Genomic DNA, 20,902 nt, shown 5'->3' with positions numbered 1-20,902 from the left:
TCTGATCGGGCTTTTTCTGGAGATGCAAAGAATGTATGGTTCTGCATTGTTTGAACTACTGGCAAACTGGCAGTTTTAACACCTTAAGACTTGTTACGTTGCTTTAGCAAAATTGTCATCAGGTTCCTAGGTCTAGGTTTCATCTGATGATCTGAGAACACAGAAAGTTTCTCGCTACGAATTTAACCCACAAATAAACTTCACAAAGACAATCATGGGTGATATGCACTTAAAAATGAATGAGTGTCCATTAGAAAGGCACAAAACACAATAATTATGGGAATCTTTCGACTCCTATTTTACACTCACCAGGAACAACTGCTATTCATCGGCTAACTAACGCGAGGGAAGGCTGAAAGAAAACAATTCTCTGATTTGTGTCTTAGTAGCATCTACATGTATACATCCAACGGTTGGCTTTTGCTAGCCACTGCCTGTAGTTCAAGAGTTCTGCTACACAAACAGGGTTATTGACATGGTTTAAAAACATGGGACATAGGCGCAGTATCATTGAACAGTTTGAAAAAAAAATTACGTTGGCAATTACCTGTCAAAGCCCTCATGTTAGTCGAAAACAGATTCTCGAGTCAGTTTTTCGACAAACATACCCACCATGGTCAATTTAGTTATCAAGTGCTACCATCCCTTGACCTTGCTCACTAATTTAGAGTCAACGTCAGTTGCCTCCAACATAGTGGTCTAAACTGAAGTAAAAAATGTGCATTAGTTTGGATAGGGACATAAGGTCAGCGACTGAAAGGGTCATTGTCCTAATCCGTCTGAACTGTTTCCTTGCATGCTGGGCAATCTTTTCCTTACATGATCTGTCATTTGAATGTCCCCTGCAATCCAAACTCACTGTGTGTTGACGTTCAAAACTGAATTAATCAATTTTGATCAACTTAATTGAGATTAGAACGATCTAATTAGCTGGAGTAGGAAAGGGGCAATTTTATTAACTTTTGCTTTGAGAATGTGAAAGTACAGAAGTGACAGGTATCAGAAGTCGTGGTCCATTAATGGGACCATTTGTCTCCATTTATAGCTGAATTTGGAAAGGTTGGCCGGTATAGTCACGTCGTCTACAATATTTGGATTGTCACCCAACGTTAGCTACTCCTTATTAGGCATACCAAATTATTCATCTGTGAAGGTTTCTTGTTGGATGACGAGGTCGGCTCCTTGCAACTCATCATGATGTTTGGGATAATTGCAGGTATTCTCATCATTACGAATCTTTGATTGGTTGACCATAAGGTGCTTACGTCAACTATGCCATATGTCCTCATGGGATTGATCAAAGCTAAGGTATGACATCGTCTTAGTCAAATTAGTAATCACGATGTCCTTTAATCACGACGGAGCTCACCGAGCTGATGAAGGACTAGAATCAAGTTGTTTCTAGGGGTGACTTAGAGCTGTAATTGTAGGTTTCATATAAGGACCTTTATTAGGGAGGAAGTTTGTGGTTAATCCTTAATTAAGAATACGATATCAACACTATGTATTGCTTCTCTCAGTAAGGAGTACACTCCTGACCAGCGCACACAACTAAGCTTTGGAAGGGGGCAATGCAACATATCAAAGCAAAATATGAAATAGCGCAAAAATTAAATAATATAAAAATTACTAACAGAAAATGAATAAAAAGATTAAATACGATAATACATTCGATTACTATTTGTGAACTATCCAAAATTTCTATTTCAAAAAATTGACAATTCACTAGAGGTTCGCGGTTACTGTGCAACCAATTTTTTATGGTAAATTAACACCTCAATTATATTTGCGTTCAATAAACTTCTAAAGGAATCAAGAATATGATCAGTAGTAGGGAATGTAGACCCATTAACAATTGTGGATAATTAAATAGCTAACACATCTTTAGCAATTTGGTAAAAAATCTTGTACTTATTTGCATTTAACTTTCATTAAAGTAATCTGTCAAAAAGCTCATTGGTCAATTATCCACCAAATCATTTAACAAACTAACAGTAAAATCTAGAAACTAAGTTAAAATGTAAATAATTAATTGCGTCATGATCAGAAAATTGAAATGCAAATAAATAAAAAAATAGTGTCCATTAAAAATTTAAGGAAGTCCTATACAAACTAGAACAAAACAACACAACTATCAATAAATTATAGTAAACAATTAAGAAAAATGAGAATATTTGGATAAACTGACTTAAAAATTTAGCCGAATTTTGAGAAAATTATTAGTAGAAGGAAAAGAAATGTGTAAGTTAGATTTAAATTCTAGAACTAATTGTTTATTCAATTGTAATGGGAGGTCGATGAATATGATACAGTAGCAGTTGTTCAACACTTCACCCAATTTGAGTTTTTCATTCACAATTGTGATTATTGATGGATTTTTGGGTATGGTTTAAATAATTAATTGTGATGAATATTGTTTATTTAGGCATTTAGTTTAATTAAATTATGTCTAATATGGATGTATATTTTTAATTAGGATGTGTTTAATTTTCATTGAGTTGGATAAAATTTAAATTATTTTATTTTTGTAAATAGTCTGACGGTTTAAAATAGTTTATAAAGATTTAAACCTAAACCAAACAAATTTGAAATGGTTTGGTTTGACTCAAAATCTAAACGTGAATGTATTCACGTAGTCCTAAACCAACGGTTTCAAAAAAATGATTTCGATTTGATTTTATGGTTTGACTATTTCGTTGTTCAATCCTAAATAGAATATCAAACTTCTCTATTTCTTTTGGTTCTAAAACACCATGAACATCCAGAATAATATACAAACATAGCCCAATTTTTTCTATTTCCCACTTTTGGCATGTTTGATAGCCAAAATTTTCCCATCAATTCATTTTTCACATTTGCCTCACACCAGCACCAATTCGTGATTTTTGGGGAATTCATTTTTCCATGAGGTAGGTGGTTTTATGTTTTCCACCTTTTTTTTTATTTTTTTTTTATTTTTGGCAATGAGAACAAATTTTAGGAATTATTATAAAAGAAGATATCGTTTAAATTGACAATTTTCATGTAAAATAAAGCCAAATGAACACTAAAATATAGATGATTTTTGATTTTTTTCTTTTGAAGAAATAATTGTAGAAGTGGATATCCCTTAAATTGATAATTTTCGTGAAAAGTAAAGCCAAACGAATACCAAAAGACATTTTTATTTTAACATTTTTCAGTGAAAAATTATACCAATCAAATACTATTAATCGACAATTCCCACTAAAACAAATTTTAAACAATTCAATTTCCTTCAATTCATTTTCTTTCCACCCAAATTCGATCTTTCCAATCAAACGAACCTTTAGATAACTTAGAGAGTATTTTAACATTTGTACCACCACGTGTTATTCTAGATAGGGATGAACTATGTAATGACCCAAATTTTATAATTTAAATCGCTACCAAACAGGATGTATTCCAAATACATAAAAAAAATTATTCCACCAATAAAACATAACACAATTTTATATTTATAACAAAAAAAATGTTTAAAATTTCTAAATTTTTTTTTTATGAATTAAACTAAGAAATTGTCAAAATAAAAACATATCTTATTACAAAGAATTTTTTTTTTTGTCCCATAGATACTGGCATCTTGATAACACCACATCGCCTGCCAACCAATGACTCGTTCTAACCTGTGAGGAGTAGAAAAAATGGTGAGTACATGAGAATACTCAGTAGGACACGAAATTTATGATGCGATCCTGAATAAAATATTTAAATCATGCTTCAAAAAGAATCATACCATCCTCATATCTTTAAAATCGATAAGAGCTCAGTACATATCATATCTTTGGTATCGAATGACCATATCATAATATTTTATAGGACTGGACATGGTCCGGTTCAATTCGATTCTAACGAGAACCGAACCAAATTGAACCCGAAATTTTCCGATATTTAGTAAGTGGAACCGTCGAGTCCAAATTTAATTATAGAACCATTTGGGTTCGGTTCAATTCCATTCGGTCCCCAGTTTTTGTATTATAATTAATTTTTTTAATATTTACAAAGTTACATTAATTCAACTAATGATATGTTCAATCTTAGATATTACAAAATAATGTAGTCCAATCTTACGTGTCTTTTGCGTCTCTCTTTGCTGAGTTCTTTATAAATTTGATTGTTAAAATCATCGGAAGAGAAAGATAGTGAACCCAAAATAATTAAAAGAGATGTTGTCGAGCTTCAATTCGATATCTCTAAAATGGTAGAAATGACACTAGAGTAACAGATTTGAATAAAACTCAGGTCAATTTGATTAATTGGTTTTGACTTAAAAATAGAAATACGAAAATCATATTTTTTTAGTTTCAACTAAATTAACAATTTTATTTAGAAAAAATAAAATAATTTAACTTATTTAAAATAAATTAATTAAAAAAATTAGGGAGATTCAATTCTTCGATTCTTGATCTAGAATCGAGAATCAAACTAAATCTGTCGATTCTCAATTCAGATACCTGTTCGGATATTTAATTTAAGAAGAACCACTCGATTCGATTTTGTCCAGCCCTAGTATTTCGCATTATATCATATCTTTAACTTTAATAAGTATAATGATTCATCGATATGAAAAAAATAATTTAAACATGATAACATAAAATTGTACCTCGTAATCTTACCTCGATTAATAAAAGAATTGTTGGAAGATAAGTTAGAATTTCATGTTCCCATTTTTATTTTTATTTTTATTTTTTTGTAAGCGTTTTCCCCAATAAAAATATCATCAATTTATATTATATTCTAAAGCCATGCATTTTTATAAAAATGGCTCAATTCACTGGTTGGTATTTATTTTAAACACGTGCCAACAACTCATGTGAGATTCAAACAAGGCAATTTCAAATGGATTTTGTCATTTGTACTGGAGTGTAACACTCCAGGTTATTGGCCCCTCACATGGGGTTCAGGTCTCACACCCAATAAATGCGTGGGAACCGCCCCCCATGTGAGGGGCGTAACACTCCGGGTACATGTAACAAAACCCATTTCAAACAATGGACAGCTGACACATTGGCAGGAAAAGTCATAATTGCCTTGTATTATGCCAAGAAAATTGTCCAACATATATTAGGCACCGTTTGATTCAACAAATTTTTTTTTCTAGAAAATGGAATTTGGATTCCAACTTTCACAAAAAGGGTGTTTGATAGTTTATATTTTCCATGAAATTGAATTTCTTAGATTTCTTAGAAGTTGCACTTTTCCTTGTTTTCAAGGAATTTGAATTCTCACAAATATGGTGATAATTCAAATTCTAGTCTACTGTAGCATTTTATTTTATTTTTTCATTTTTTTTTGCAATGAAAATTAATTCTAAGAATTATTGTAAAAAAATATTTCCCTTTAATTGAAAATTTTCATATAAAATAAAGTCAAACGAACACCAAAATATAGATAATTTCTTGAATTTTTTTAGCAATGGAAACAAGTTTCATTCCCAATACCAGTAAAATCTATCCCTTTCATTGACAATTTTCATATAAAACAAAGCCAAACAAATACAAAAAAACACTTTTATTTTAACATTTCTCACTTGAAAAATTATACCAATCAAACACAATAATTTACAATTCTTAGGAAAATAATTTCTAGGCAATTTAATTCTCTGGAATTTGTTTTCAATTCTATTCAATTATATCTTTGCAATCAAATGGACCCTTATATAATAAGTCATTCAAACCTTCTAAAAAATGCTCTTCATCAACATCAAATTATTATCATCTAAGAAAAATATTTCTTCATTCAAACTAGTGAACGTGTGGATTGATTGGAAGAATCAATACCAACTTAATTAATTATAAATTTAGGTAATATTCTTCAACATCAATAATATAAGCATAACTTATTTGAAATAAATATTTCTCGAGCCTAATATGCATGATTAATTACGAGTTATCTAACGAGCTCGATATTGATATTCTTATATTTTTATCGATCAAAATTTAATTATTTGACTCAAATAGAAATATGAATTTAAAACCTATTTCATTTTAGTCCTCAATTTTTCAAAATATAAAAATATAACATATAAAACAAATACATTTTGATTCTAATTTTTTTTGGGGCCACTAGTAGATGCAGGAGTACGTGTATGTGAGTTTGAAAAATCTCACAAATTATTTGAATGCATTGCACTATTCTTTTGACTGTGGGGAGTAGAATTGTGCTGATCTCCCTTTTCAGCGTGATTATTATACATTTCACTTAAAAGAGTTTTTATGTTTATATGTGAAAGTAGTTCTTCCAAAATAAATTTATGTGAAATTCCCAATATTATAAGCTTTAGTGCCTTCTAAATTAAATCGAGAGTCATTACTGAGGCTAAAATAAATAAAGTGGGCTACGCCTCCCAATATTTTTCAAAATTCTACCTCCATAAAAAATATTATATCAACGAAAAGTGGCGAACTCTTATATTTATTAAATGTTTGAGCAATGTAGAAAAAATATTGCAAGACAATGAAAGCAGTAGGATAGTGAATAGCTCTACACGCGGCGTTGAGAAGTTTTTAACACAAAGCAAGTTTGCAATCATAATCTTTCCATGGAAAATGGAAAACATTTTCCACCAAAATGAGTTGTTTGATTGCAACATTTTATAGGGAATTTCATTTCCACCTTTTCCCCTACACATGTGCATTTTCCATGAATTGGTGGTGATAATTGGTTTTCCAGCTTTATTTATTTATTTTTTTAATTTTTTTTTATTTTCAGCAATGGGAACAAATTTCATCCACAATTGTAAAATTTTTTATCCATTTAATTGACAATTTTCATAAAAGACAAAGCCAAATGAATACCAAAAGTCCAAATTTCAATATTTTCTGGTGAAAAATTATACCAATCAAACAATTTAATTGACAACTCCCAGAAAAACAAGTTGCAATTCAATTTCTTGAAATTTCTTTTCTTTCCACCCAAATTTTATTGTTGCAATCAAACGGACCCTTATGTCTTTGGACTTGAATTAAAAAAGAATTATTAACCGTTTTTAGCAATATGAGAAATAAGCCAAATTAAAGCCCCGTTTGCTACCCATTTTTTTAAGAATGAGAATGAAAAATAGAGTCGTTACGAGATCCACACAAGAGATGAAAAGTCAAATATAATGACTTGATGTGATGGATAATGATCATATTTTTTATTTTTGTGGCCAAAGAATATGAATCAAACTAGGGCTAAATAATAAAGTAGTCATTAATGCAGTTTCCCTGAGGAATTTGCTCTTGTAATAGGGAGGCTAATCGCCTCCCTGATAGGAACCCCACAAATGGGGGCAGGGCTCGCAAAAAAAGGGACCTCCTTCCCTATTTGTGGGGTTCGGTCAGCCCCCCTGTTGCTACCGCCCCCTTGTTGCTATAGCAGCATCCGTTTCCCCGAAGTTGGCCACTGCTATCAATGTCGCATTTTACTTTTCTTTTGGGTTGCCAAAGTTTTCTATCAAAAGCATTTTGCTTTTCTTTTGGGTTGCAAAAGTTTTCCACCAAAAAGGTACCTGACTGTACTAGCTACTGCTATTAATGTCACATTTTGCTTTTCTTTTGGGTTGCCAAAGTTTTCCACCAAAAAGGTATGTGACTGCACCATGACTTATGACGTAAGCATATTAGGGCCAAGTAAACTCAAATCAACCTCAAAACTTTTAAAGAAACTCCTCACTCTTCAAAAGGACCTACAGTTAAACTTCGATAAAGTAATATTCGATAAAGTAATAACCTCGATTATATAATAATTTCTTTGGATCCCGACTTGGGCCAATGGACTAAAGTAATAACCTCACTAAATGCATTAAGTAATAAAAAAAATTGAATCCTTAAGGGCCCAATAAAAATATAAAGTAATAATTACTGGATTTCATTGGGAAAAAAATATATAGACCAAAATCTTTCAATCAATCAACAATACCCGTACAATAATCATTCCTTTTGAAAATATGCATATATAGTTGATTGTTTTTTCTTCCCACCTAAACCAAAATGAACTTCATCCTTAACTTTTTGTAGAGCATACACAACTTCTGGAATATTTTGCTCGTGCTTAAGATAACTATTGCTTGAAATGCCTCTTTTGACGATACATTTGGGACAACGCTACTATCATCTGGTTCAGGATCATTCTCATCATCATTACTGTTCATTACCGATTGAACAATTTCTTCGTTTGTAGATGATTCCATAACTGCATCATTCTCGCTAGGATAGTTCAAAAGATGTTTAACATCCATCACATTTCTATAGTGTAAATTAGAGATGACATCATTTAATCATTGGATACCTTCATCTAATTCACCAACTTCTGGTTCGGGAACATTGTTTTCTTCTGACCGAATCTTGCAATGCCGAAAACAATTTGCAATTGTTGTTGTCTTCACATCAAAATTCAAAGCCATGTTAGCAAAATTAATAGCATTCAAAATATTAATTTTTTCAGGATTTGGTGCTTCAACCTCAAGGCCTTGTAAGATGCTAGAATAAAAACGACGACGATAATGAGCTTTGAATGCTCGAATAATCCCAGCATCACACGGTTGAATCTTAGACGTTGTGTTAGGAGGTAAGAAAAATAACTCTACATTTCTCAAGCCTTCAACTACCTTTGGATGAGCTGAGCAATTGTCTACTATTAAGAGAACCTTCCTGCCATTCATTCTCTTATCAAACCAACCAACAAAATCTTGAAAAAGCAAGCCAGTCATCCAAGCTTTCTTGTTGGATTGATACTTGCAATTAAGATTGTTCATGTTCACATTTTTAAAGCATCTATGATTTGCATACTTACCAATAACCCAAAGTGGTACTTTGTCAGATCCATCACCATTGCAACAAACAACAACAGTAATTCTCTCCTTATCCTTTTTGCATCCTTCGAGCTACTTGGTAGCAAGTGAATAATCAGCTTCCAATCGGTAAAATAATCCAGCTTCATCCATATTGTAAATATCCTCCAACTGAAACTGGTCTAGTTTTGATCATATTCCAGGTAAAGCATTTTCAATGTTCTCCATGATAACTGAACCACTTTCACCAAAACGTCGGTAAGATTTGATTCCATATCTTGCCTTGAAACGTTCTAACCATCCACTAGAAAAGCTGAATTCTGGATTAGTTTCACCATACATTTTTTGCAAAAGCTCTTTTGCTTTTCCTTGGATAATTTCTCTAGACATGTTCACTTTATCTTGCTTTTGAAGAAACGACTCATACAAAACTTTCTCTAAATCAGGGTATTTTGCCGATTTGTGCCTTTTAACATTGCTATTTTTCATCTCATTTGACAAATATTCCGACACCCTTTTGAGAGTGTTCGATATTATTGATTAATAGTCAAATCAAATTTTTGTTGCACCCATGCTTGCATATCTTTTTGGCTAATAGTTGGATTCTCTTTCTTATGCTCACATATTGCACTCCTCATTTTATCGGTTAAAGTTGATTTTTTTACTCCTTTCAAATGATGAGAAGACATTGGAGGGGAAGCAAAATATTGTATGTGCTTGGAATATGTCTTCCAAACATCTAGCTTTTATAGGTAAAGACTAAACCTTTTCATTTGCTATGTAAGTGAACTTAGTTTTTAGAGACATTAAGTTTCACTAAAACTTTTGAGCTTCCTTAGATTCAAATAATATTTTGATTAGTGTCTTTTGATTTTTCTTACCACATACAATGTACATATTTTATATTGAAAAGCTCTCTGTAAAATAATAAATATTTATTTATCGATAAATGAATATTATTCATTTATCGATAAATAAATAACCTCGCTAAATGAATATTTTTTTTCGGTCCCGAGAGTATTACTTTATCGAGGTTTAACTGTAGTAAAAAAGACTATTAAAAGTAAAATAGATTCAATTTTGTAAGATCACACATTGAAATAGGGATACAAACCATTAGGTTACAAATGAATTTTTAAGATAAAAGTAGGAGCGAAGGAACCATCGAGAAGTATAATATTTGACTACTGATAAAATGTTACAAACAATGAGAATAATATTTATTCGAATTGTTACGCCCCTATCTGAACCATCTCGGAATGTCCACCACCATACACTCCGATCTGATGGACACCCACCCGAAGTGGTTCCGAAGTGATCTCCCCAACGTCAACGACCTGCTATCACACTGCTAGACATAGGCGATCCAGCTGAACTGACCGAAACGCCCTCGCCCCTGAGGCCGAGGCGAAGTGCACTCTAGGGACCTCTGTCAGAAGATCCGCCGCCAATTTTAGAAGGAGATATTTATCAAGATCCTTTCTGCCTCTAAGGTTTAAATTGATTTTGACATCTCCAAGAGACTAGTTGATGTGACTTAACAATTTTATGTCAACTTAACTCGGGAGAAGCAATTACCCGTCTACTCTACAGACGCGACTGATTGACGCCTATGAGCAGACACCTCATACCGTCAGATGTATACATGTGCCCCACATCCAACGGTTCATCCCACCTATAAATATCCAAGGGTTGGTAAGAGGCAAAGGTAATAAAACTCTTACTACATAGCACTCCATAGTAAGCATATATATATTTTCTCCTTCCCCTTATTATTTTAGACAACCCCTGAGTCCTGTTCCGATCACCTGAACTTGACTTGACCGTCGGAGTGTATACGGCCGCCACCACCCCCGCTAGTCTCGGTCGTGTGCTTCTAACCGTGCGTTGATTGTGCGCAGGGAGGAATACGTGGAGTAGCTCTCGGTTGGCCACGTAGAAGGTCTAATTATCGAGGTCAATAGATTGGCGCCGTCTGTGAGAAATACTTCCCATTCAAAGTTTTGCATTCTCCACCAGAGAAATCACTGGAAAACTAGTGACTAACCCTGAAAAGGGCACGTTCTTGAAAAAGAACAAAGTCGAGTTATAATCTAAGTTCTCACCACCCTTGAAAAAGGAGATAGGATGAGTTATAGCCATGAAGACGACAACCCCATGACAGAGGCCTCTGAAGAGGAGGTGCTCCATAACAATGTTACTCACCAGAGACCCCATCACCGGCATCACCGAGGTGAAAGAACAGCCATGCTCACTGAAGGAATGGCTCAAATAGCTGCGGGCATGAGAGACATCGCAGCTTAGAATATGACGATGCATGAACTTTTCATGCAAGCCCGAGGTCACCAGAGCTCTCAAATGCTCCAAGCCTCAGTATCTCGTTCCCGAGGCCACACTAGTCAGCACAGAGAATGCCCCCTCGAAAGAGAAGTGGACGCCGAAGCCACATCTTATGTGCAAGGGAACGAGCCATCAGAACCACACTTGGGGGACAATTTCCCTCAAGAATATAAAGAACAGAGGTCGGTAAGCCTCTTCGACCAGATAGTGGAGGATCCTAGCAATAGGGTCCACCCAGTGAGAAGATCAGTTCGGCCAGATCAGGAACAAGAACATGCTCCTCCTCTTCCTAGAAATAGGAGGGACAGGAGGAACCTAGTCGATTGGGAGAGTCGAGGAGAAGCACCTCCACCTCCCCAGAACATTCAAGATGATGAAGGGTCAGATGGGCCCTGTCGGTCTTATGAGATTGATGATGATGATGATAACCTCCCTTTCTCAAGGGAGATCCAAAGCTTCCCAATGCCAGCAAATTTCATGCCCCCTAAGATCCCTAAGTATGAAGGAAAGGGGAACCCGGAGAAGTACCTCACCAAGTATATGACGCAATGAGTCTCAGGGGAGCCTCGCCTACTTTGAAATGCAGAGCCTTCCATTTAACACTAGGCGGAGCCACCAAAGTGTGGTACAGCAGGCTTCCTCCCGTAAGCATTAGAAGTTGGCCAAATTTGAAGAAGACATTCTTGAATCAGTACCTCTCACGAAGAGAAGGAGAGGCCCCAGTGCAATGCCTCCCATCAGAACTCCAAAGTTAAGCGTGCTTGGGCGAGAGTAGTACTAGGATGGGTGTCCCCCTGGGAAGTCTTCGTGTTGCACCCCTTTTCTCCTTTTGTATAATTTTTTTTTACCCTTCTCGTCACTAAAGCAATTTGTTTTTCCCATCCTGCCCCTCCAAACGCTTCCTGCTGGCCCCTCGCCTTCGATCGCCGCCAGCTCCGCGGACCCCACAATTGCTGGCCTGGTCCCTCCGCGGTTGCGATCGTTCTCCGCGCTGGACTGACATCAAATATGCTCGTGAAGAGAAGGAGAGGCCCTAGTGCAATGCCTGCAAGACATGAGGCAAGCCCTTAGAGAGATACTGAAAAGCTATCTCGCCAGGTTTATGGACTAAATCACATACTGCGAACAGGTCACTGACAGAGAAGCCCTTTCAGCCATGAAAGACGGCCTCAACATGAACACTTTGTTCTGGAGGGACGTGTGCATCAAGAATCCCTCCACCTATGACGAACTCGTGGAAATGATGAGAGTTGAAATCGTGAGTGAAGAAATGATTGATCACCAAAATCGTGCTGCGCAGGGACTCTCTCCGCCTTAGAGACAGGTAGGTCGAGGACCCTCAGCACACCTTGTTACTCAGCAATGGACTCAAGCAGGACACACAATAGCTCCCACCTCCGGATAGGCAATGGCTTCCGCCATACTAAATGCGGTGCTGGTATTGGCATGTGAAAATGCTCCTGGTGAAGCGGGGCCATCTGGAAGAAACGATAGCAAGAAAAAGAAGAAGAAGCGATCAAACAGGCCCTTGGAAGGGGCAATGTTTTGCACTTTTCATCAACTCTATGGACATGACACCAACGAATACAGAGACGCTCCTCGACGCCCAGATCGAACCGACCCATACCCCTCCAGGAGGAATGAATATCCTCGTAGATCTGTCTCTCCAAACAGGAAAGATCGAAGGCACAGAGGGCAGTCACCCCGAAGAAGAGAATCAAGGGACCAAGGAGAGTCCAGGCAGAGAGATCAGACCCCATTTTTTGGGGGCCAAATCATCAGGAAAATTAACACCATCATTGGGGGACCCCACATCGATGGCAACACCAGGAATGCCCAAAGAAATTATACAAGGGAAGCAAAGAACCCACCAATGATCACTTACATTGTTAACGAGTCCTAAGAGGCCAACAGGATGGCCCCAATTACCTTCTCCCAGGAAGATGCGCAAGGAGTTCACCATCCCCATTGTGACGCACTGGTTGTGAGAGCCGTTGTAGCCAGAAACGGGCTCAAACGCATGCTCGTCGACAATGGCAGTTCGGTGAACATATTGTTCGGCTCCACCTTTGACAAAATGCAGATTGAACATGGGTTGATCCCCATGACCGACCCACTATTCAGATTTACTGGGGACAGCATCGTCCCACGAGGGCGGATCACTCTGCCCATCGAAATGGGTTCGGCACCCCTAGTGGCCCAACACTTCATGGAATTCCTAGTGGTAGACCACAGATTGACGTATCATGGAGTATTGGGCAGACCTGCTTTGAAAGATCTTTGGGCTGTCACATCCATCCACTACTTGTGTATGAAATTCCCAACTGAACATGGGATTGCAATGGTCCGAGGCGATCAGATGGGCTCCAGGGCATGCTACTTAAACTCGCTGCGAAAGTCGGAGCCCCGAACTGTTAATGTAATCCTAACTGAGGTTTCCACTGAAACCAGTACAAACGTGAAAATGCTCAACGCCCCTAAACAAGGGCATACCTCTGAACAAGAGGAAGACGTCGACATGGAAGAGGCCCCTGAACAAGGGCACCCTCTTGATGAGTTAGATCCCCGAATAATTGACTCTGAACCAAATGCAACCCCTATGGAAGAATTGGAAACTTTCTTCGCCAACCCAGAAGACCCCAGTCAAGTCTTGCGTATAGGGAAGACACTGTCCCTCGAAGCAAAAGAAGAGATGATAAGCTTCCTGAAAAAAAAAACTTGGATGTCTTCGCTTGGAAGCATGAAGACATGGTGGGAATAGATCCAAGGATCAGTTGCCACCATCTTAACATCAACCCCTCTTGTGTTTCCCATCGACAGAAGAGACGTGCCCTCAATCTGGAGAGGTATGGGGCACTGAAAGATGAAGTAAACAAACTTAGCCGCAGTGGTTTCATAAGGGAAGCCATCTACCCGAAGTGGATATCCAACCCGGTCCTGGTGAAAAAGCCCAGCAAAAAGTGGAAGGTGTGCGTAGACTTCACAAACTTGAATAAGGCTTGCCCTCCAGACAGCTTCCCACTTCCAAAGATAGACCAACTTGTGGATTCCACTGCTGGACACGAATTGCTAAGCTTCATGGATGCATACTCAGGGTAAAACCAGATACCCATGTTCCGACCTGATGAGGAAGCTACGTCGTTTATTACGGACATAGGTCTATACTGCTACAAATTCATGCCCTTCGGATTGAAGAATGCCGAAGCTACATATCAGAGGCTGGTCAACATGATGTTTGCCGAACTTATTGGCAAAACCATGGAGGTCTACGTGGACGACATGTTAGTCAAAAGCCTCCAGGTAGCCGAACATGTAAGTCACCTCGACCAAACTTTTCAGATACTTAGAAAATATAAGATGAAGTTGAATCCCCTCAAATGCACCTTTGGAGTGGCGTCGAGTCAGTTCTTGGGATATATTGTCAATCAAAGGGGAATTGACGCAAATCCAGTGAAAATAATGGCCTTGCTAGAGATGAGGTCACCTCAGAAATCAAAGGAGGTCCAAAACCTCAATGGTCAGATAGCTGCACTTAGTCACTTCATCTCTAGAGCCACAAATAAAAGTTTGCCTTTCTTCAATGTGCTTAAGCAAGGAAAGAAGTTCCAATGGACTTCTGAATGTGAGGAAGCCTTCTAGGCGCTAAAAAAGCACCTCGGAGAGGCACCCCTCCTATCAAAACCTCAACAAGATGAGTCACTATTGTTATACTTAGTGGTTTAAGATGTGGCGGTCAGCGCCGTTCTAGTTAGAGAAGAAAGTGAGCGCCAGCGGCCAGTGTACTACGTTAGCAAAGTACTTTTCCCAGCCGAAACACGCTACCCAGACATGGAGAAACTGGCACTCGCCCTTATCACAGCCTCAAGAAAACTGAGGCCATACATCTAGGCCCACTCAATCGAAGTTCTCACCAACTTCCCATTGAAGCAGGTGATGCAAAAAAAGATGCATCAGGACGTCTGCTAAAATGGGCAATCGAGCTCAATGAGTTCGATCTATTGTTCCGATCTCGACACGCCATCAAGGGCCAGACCCTTACAGATTTTATGGTTGAGTTTGCCAAAGCTTCAGAAATGGAGGACACAATGGAACCAGTCGAGCCTCCCACATGAAAACTATTCGTAGATGGGTCCTCAAGAGAGACTGGCTTCGGGGCAGGGTTCGTCTTGGAAAACCCGGAAGGCCACAAGCTAAACTATGCAGTAAGGTTCCACTTCAAAGCCTCGAGCAACGCTACTGAATATGAGGCCCTTCTGGCAGGTCTAAGACTTGCTATAGAGATGCAGGTCAGAAGGCTCATAGCGAGCAGTGATTCTCAACTTATAGTGAATCAGGTCAATGGGAACTTCACGGCCAAGGACAGTAGCATGGTTACATACGTTCTCGACCTAGTTCCTCATTTTGAAAGGTTCAAACTGACTCAAGTCCCTCCCCAGAAAATACACATGCAGACGCCCTTTCAAAATCGGCTAGCAGCAAGGATTCAGAGCTGCTAATGGTTGTCCCTATTAAGCACTTATCAATGCCCTCTTCTTTCGGAGGTGAAGAGGTACTATGGAAAGAAGGCACCCCATTATGAATGCAGCCTATCATAACCTATCTGAAGGATCAATCACTGCCTGCTTCTAAAAGCGAGGCGTGGAAGTTAAGAAGAAGGGCTGCACACTTCGTCCTGTAAGAAGATACTCTTTACAAGAGAGTCTTCGCCTCGCCACTTCTCTGATGTGTGGGAGGCGAAGAGGCCACATACATACTCAGGGAAATCCATGAGGGAATTTGCGGAAATCACTCCGGAGGAACGGCTCTGGCACACAAGGTTCTCCGTCAAGGCTACTTCTGACCGACCCTGAAAAGGGACGCTTGCCAGTTTGTCCAAAAATGTGACAAGTGCCAGCGCTTCTCAAATATTCAAAGGTAGCCTTCTCAGAACCTTTCCGTAGTAACCAGCCCTTGGCCATTCGCCAAGTGGGGCATTGACTTCATTGGTCCACTCCCAAAAGAAAGAGGAAGCGCAACTTTCACCATTATCGCCATTGACTACTTCACTAAGTGGGTTGAGGCCGAACCCCTTACCAGGATCACCGAGGCGAACACTACTAAATTCATCTGGAAGAACATCATTTGTAGATTCGACATTCCCCACTCCTTAGTGTCCGACAATGGAAGACAGTTCGACAACAGGAAGATGTGAGAATTATGCGACGAGCTAGGCATAAAGAAGGACTTCTCAATGCCTCATCACCCTCAAGCAAACGGACAAGTTGAGCCAGTGAACAAGACTATCAAACACACCCTAAAAAGGAAGCTTAACACCTCAAAAGGGGCTTGGGTGGACGAACTCCCCCACATCCTCTGGGCCATCAGAACATCTAACCGAATTGAAACAAGGGAAACACCATTCTCGATGACCTATGGAGTCGAGGCCATGAGCCTGGTCGAGGTTGGGGTCCCATCACACCGTCGGATACACTTCAATGAGATCAGCAACGACGAGGCTCGAATAAGCGAACTCCACCTCCTTGAAGAAAGAAATGATGTTTCCCAAGTGAACTTGGTAAATTATCATCTAAAGATGACCCACTATTATAACTCCAAGGTCAGAAATAGAACTCTTCGCTTGGGGACCTCGTCCTCAAAAGGGTCTTCCAATCTTCAAAATCAACAGGGTCCGAAGTGTTTGGATCGAACTGGGAGGGCCCTTACCACATCCGTAGAGAATCCTGACCTGGCACTTTCGAAATTGAAGACATGGTAGGAAAGGCACTACCTCATCAATGGAACATCGAACACTTGAGGAAATAATATCAATGATGAGCCTTTGTTCCAATCCGATCTCAATATTGTCTAATGAATGGGTGTTCTGATTTGATCTCTGTTGTAAATTCCCTAGTTTACTAAGTGTTGAAATTGCCTTGGTAAAGTGTGGTGTAATTTGTCAAAGTAATGAAACTTCGGTTCGGTGCCACATCGGTTAGTAAATTGTTTCCTCAGTCCTTCAATATGTTTACTTAAGTGATCTGATCTCAAATTGTTAACTGATTAATGCTAAGAGGCACTTTATGTTTACTTAAGTGGTCCACATCATATTAACTTGAGTGATCCAATCTTCTGTTATTAACTGGTTATTGTTAAGAGGCGCTTAGTCTTGAATGTTTATACAAGGGTAAACAGATCAATACAATAAGATAGCAGAAGCACCAATACTTAACAAAAAATTTCATTTCATTTACTTGAAATTGAAATACAAAAAGGTCGAAGCCATTACAAAAGTTGGCCCTATTCTACTGGAGGGTCTTCTCGGACTGCTTCTGCCTCGACCGCCTCCGGGGCCTCTGGAGCTTCTTCAGCGAGCCTATCAGGCTGGCCTCCAGTTGGTCCCCCGAGCTCTGCCTCCAAAGAGGAGATGTCTAGAGTGGGGTGGACCTCTTTTAGCCGACCCAGCAAGCCTTGGGCGCTCCAGGAGGCCCAAAAGTTGGCGAAGTCATCGTACATGGGGTGTTCTTCGAAGTGGTCAATGAAATTCTGAACCGCCACCTCCCTTGCCGACTTCAACTCCTCCTTCAAGTAGGCGATCTCCTCAAATTGAGCCTCCGTCTTTTGCCTCAGCTTCGCATTTTCTTTGTTTGAGGCCTTCAGAGCCTCCGTGGCGAGCCGATGGTGCTCTTTGGCGTGATCCACTTGCCGAGTCATGGCAGCCACCTGGCACTCCACCTCGTATAGCTCCTTCTTCAGCCGCTCCACTTCTGCTTTGGCGATAGTCAGCTGGGCCTCGGCCTCCTTCCATCCCTTCTCCTCCTCAGTGGCTTTGGCCCGAGCCTCTCTCACAGCGTCTCCATACTGCATCGCCTCCTCGAGGCACTTGGCGCGGTCCTCCCTCTTAGCGTTCAGATCCTTCACCAAGCCCTTAAGTTGAATACTGGTGTTGAGATCCCGGGCCACGTAGGCACTGTTGGCCGCACCAAGGTCTTTGACTGTGCAGGAAGCGGTGTGGTCCCTCCACTCTTCGATCCAGTATTTGTTGTGGACCACCGCCACCGCAACCGTTTCTGGAGGAAGGGCCTCCAACACTTCTTTCACCGGCTCCTCCGCGTTGATGCATAAAAAGTCGACCTCCTTAGAGGGACGGACCCTCTTTCTCCTCTGCTGCCCCGACACTTGGGCAATAGGCACGACAGCAAGTGACGAAGTGGCCGGGGCAGTAGCAAACTCTGCTGGTGCAGGCCTCTTCTTCGGAACGGCCACCCCGATTGGGATTGTCGTCTGCTTCAAAATGGGGGGTGGCCTCGCCACAGTTGGGCGTTTTGAAGGGGTGACACTCTTTTTGCCCTTCCGCAATAGGTCGGCCTCGGGGCTCTCTGGCACCTCCTCCTCCGTCGGAGGCTGGAGTCTTTTACTGGCATCCACCAGGTCCTCCATTTGCTTCTTGTAGGTGGAGGAGGAGGTCTTTAGCGCCCGTGCCTCTGCCATTATCCTTTGGATGGTCTTAAAGTCGGGGCTCACGGGCATCATCTTGTTGAAGTTGTCTGCAAGGAACAAACGATGAATTAGTACAAGTGTAAAGATTTCAGAAATATTGGAGGATAAAGGCTTGGGACAGTTACCTTGAGATGCCATGAGGTCGTGTGTAACGAAGTGTAGATTTTTTCTGATCAGCCGATGGTATGACTCTTCTTCTGAGGCAGCTGATAGATGATCCAAATGGTGTCGAAGTCTTCAGAAGACAGTTCGCACCGAGGAAGAGCACCTTCAAGAGAAATACAAATGTTAGTCACGGTCCGAACCGAAGAGAAATATAAAGAAACGCAACTGTGATACTCACTAAGTGTTGAGTACTTTGTGGGGACCGTAAGAGATGCCATGGGGCCCCCCATCGCGTCCCATCGTCCTGCGGCTCAGCACCACGAGCTCTTCCACTCTTTGATGGAGCTCGGCAGATCGAGGATGAATGGAGTATGGGAACCTCATGAAGTAAGGTAACACTAGCCCCGCTTCTTATCCCCCCCGGTTGTTACTTTAGGGATATAATGGGTTTGAAAGATGGAGAAGGGCATCTTAACCCCAAGTGACGCTTCTTTCCACAACATTCAGGAGCCCACCATTTGGTTCCAGCAGTTCGGATTGAGTTGGATCGGAGTTAATCCATAGGACCTAAGTACCATCCTAAAGAAATGTGAATTGGATGCTGAAGGCCGGCTCTAAGGATCGCCTTACTTTTGGCCACGCACCCCGGCCTAGGTTAGCAGGCCCTCTCTTCAGGCTCGGGGAGGATCAGATTTATGCTATCTGGAATCCTATATTCTACCCTAAGTCTCTCTAGGTCGGCCTCCTTTAGTTTGGAGGGGTAATTCGACGTCCCCAAGTGTACAGAAGTATCAACCGGGCTATCCGGCCTCTTCTATATATTCTCCCCCCAAGTATCGCTTCGGCTATATTGGAGGAGGTCGCCACAGTGGGCTCGTCCATTCTCACTAATTCTAGCCCCCTCCCCGAACCAGAACTTCTCTCAAAAGCCATTTTTTAGAAAATAAATGTCCCAAAAGTTGCTGAAACTTATGAATTCAGAGGTTTCCCCAGCTGGAAATGGTCAGGAAATGCTGTGAGGTCACCGAAAACGCTCAAAAAATGTCGAAAACCGCGAATGATTTGAGAGCAAAGTAAATATTCCGTTTGCACAAGGATGAAAAGCTTCAAAGACGCTCAAAGTTCGCCTTTTATAGAACGCTCCAACTGATCTCCACCGTTGAATTCAAATGCAATCAATTAAGACCGTCCGTCGCATCATCAATCTAGGCCGTTGAAATGAAACGCCAGATTTGATCTACGCCTAAGATCTTACTGTGATCCTCACGCTCGCATAAAACGCGTCACCTCGGTCACCACCAGCTGTCGATAATAAGTAGCCACAGCAGCCTTTTAGGGGAATGGACATGGCACCTAACTGTCACCTTGGAAATACGCAACAGCTGTCAAATCTTGAAACGTCAGATGCCCCCCTCGGGTCGATCTCCTCACTCAACTTTACAAAGCTTAGACGCACCTGACGCGGAGTCCCCTGTGGGCCATCGCCGTGGTCGCTGCGTTCCCTCCTAAGTTTTACAAAGTTTTAGCCATCTCCCAACGCGTCGTTCCCTGTAGGTCAGCGCACCAGTAGCAGATGAGCTCCTCACTCAACTTTACAAAGCTTAGACGCACCTGACGCGGAGTCCCCTGTGGGTCATCGCCTCGATCGTTGCGTTCCCTCCTAAGCTTTACAAAGTTTTAACCATCTCCCAACGCGTCGTCTCCTGTGGGTCAGCACACCAATGGCAGATGAGCTCCTCACTCAACTTTACAAGACTTAAACGCACCTGACGCGGAGTCCCCTGTGGGTCATCGCCTCGGTCGTTGCGTTCCCTCCTAAGCTTTACAAAGTTTTAGCCATCACCCAACGCATCGTCCCCTGTGGGTCAGTGCACCAGTGGCAGATGGGCTCCTCACTCAACTTTACAAAGCTTAGACGCACCTGACGTGGAGTCCCTTGTGGGTCATCGCCTCGGTCGCTGTTCCCTCCTAAACTTTACAAAGTTTTAGCCATCTCCCAACGCGTCGTCCCCTGTGGGTCAGCTCACCGGTGGCAGATGGGCTCCTCACTCAACTTTACAAAGCTTAGACACACTTGAGGCGAGTCCACTGTAGGTCATCACCTTGGTCGCTGCGTTGACCTTCTTCCTACGCATCATCCAGTCTTGCAGCACTTCGGTCTCACATGAGTAATTGTTTCCTTACGTAGTA

At 40.5% G+C, this 20,902-nt stretch overlaps 1 pseudogene; it reads right to left on the bottom strand.

Moving 5' to 3' along the window:
* Positions 1–8,230: 8,230 nt before the first annotated feature.
* Positions 8,231–9,562, bottom strand: LOC111381241 (annotated as a pseudogene).
* Positions 9,563–20,902: the final 11,340 nt, after the last annotated feature.

This window comes from Olea europaea, unplaced genomic scaffold (genome assembly GCF_002742605.1).
Source record: "Olea europaea var. sylvestris unplaced genomic scaffold, O_europaea_v1 scaffold227, whole genome shotgun sequence".
In the NCBI taxonomy this organism is placed as follows: Eukaryota; Viridiplantae; Streptophyta; class Magnoliopsida; order Lamiales; family Oleaceae; genus Olea; species Olea europaea.
Note: the sequence above shows the minus strand (reverse complement) of the source record. Positions and strands in the feature narration are given on the sequence as shown.